This window comes from Lynx rufus, unplaced genomic scaffold (genome assembly GCF_022079265.1).
Source record: "Lynx rufus isolate CCGP_SWC_20201006 ecotype Redwood Valley unplaced genomic scaffold, mLynRuf1.p SCAF_2, whole genome shotgun sequence".
In the NCBI taxonomy this organism is placed as follows: Eukaryota; Metazoa; Chordata; class Mammalia; order Carnivora; family Felidae; genus Lynx; species Lynx rufus.
In genome coordinates this window covers 136,946,690-136,948,021 of record NW_025814834.1, presented here as the reverse complement: position 1 = coordinate 136,948,021, position 1,332 = coordinate 136,946,690, and positions in this window count along the sequence as shown.

Here is a 1,332-nt window from a genome sequence, read left to right as displayed (position 1 = left end):
TGTGGCTCCAGATGATTAAAATCCTCAGTCAGACTTGTAACCAAGTGAAATGTAATGTCAGCCTAGTTCTAATTTTAGATCTTGGACAAAGCTGAGAATAGCAAGAATCACATGGAGCTTCTGTGCAAAGGATCAAGTGATAACGTATGTGCATGCATTCTGTACACTGCAAAATGCTGTATATGGGGTGTTATAAAACTATCAGGTAGAACTATTTGTAAGCTGCATATATAAAGAACTCCTATTGAAAGTCCTTCCATTTTTCATGACTTACACATTTTGAATATTTAATAGAATTTATCTGTTCCCAGCAGAGAAACTTGAAAACTTGAGAATGTACGGCACAACAAAAACCCTACGTGGTAAACGATAGATCTGTAAATATTTAAACTAAAGGTAAATGCTTCAGAAAAGAAGAAAAGTAAAGATGTAGAATAGTATGGGTAAAAGGGGAGCCCCAAGCTCCTGCTGCATCCAGGCTCAAATTTTTTTTTTTAATTTTTTTTTCAACGTTTATTTATTTTTGGGACAGAGAGAGACAGAGCATGAACGGGGGAGGGGCAGAGAGAGAGGGAGACACAGAATCGGAAACAGGCTCCAGGCTCTGAGCCATCAGCCCAGAGCCCGACGCGGGGCTCGAACTCACAGACCGCGAGCTCGTGACCTGGCTGAAGTTGGACGCTTAACCGACTGCGCCACCCAGGCGCCCCCAGGCTCAAATTTAATTCTCTCTCAACCTTTATCTCTTCAGCCTTCATAGGTAGGAGTTAATTCTAGGTTCTTTGAAAATAATTATGGGGGTGCCTGGGTGGTTCAGTCGGTTGAGCATCTGACTTTGGCTCAGGTCTTGAGCTCACAGTTTGTGAGGTCAAGCCCCCACATTGGGTTCTCTGCTGACAGCACAAAGGCCACTTTGGATCTTCTGTCTCCCCTTCTCTCTGCCCCTCCCCGATTAGAATGCACGTGCGTTCTCTCTCTCAAAACCAAATAAACATTAAAAAAATATTTTTTGAGTTGGTAATATAAGCACATGGACCAAAATTCAAAAGTTAATGAATCCTCACCTAAGCCCACCTCTAGCGATTTAGTTCTCTTCTCTGAAGGCAATCACTATGGCCACTTATTTGGGAGCCCTCCAAAGGTGGCCTGTGAAGTTACAAACATAAATATGCCTACATTCATGAAAAGCACACACACACATGCCATCACACACACACACACAAAATGCTAGCATACTATGTAGATTTTTCTATACTGTGTTTTCTTCAGAATATCTTGGAAATTGTTTCATATTAGTATAGAGTTATACCATCCTTTTATTTTATTTTATTT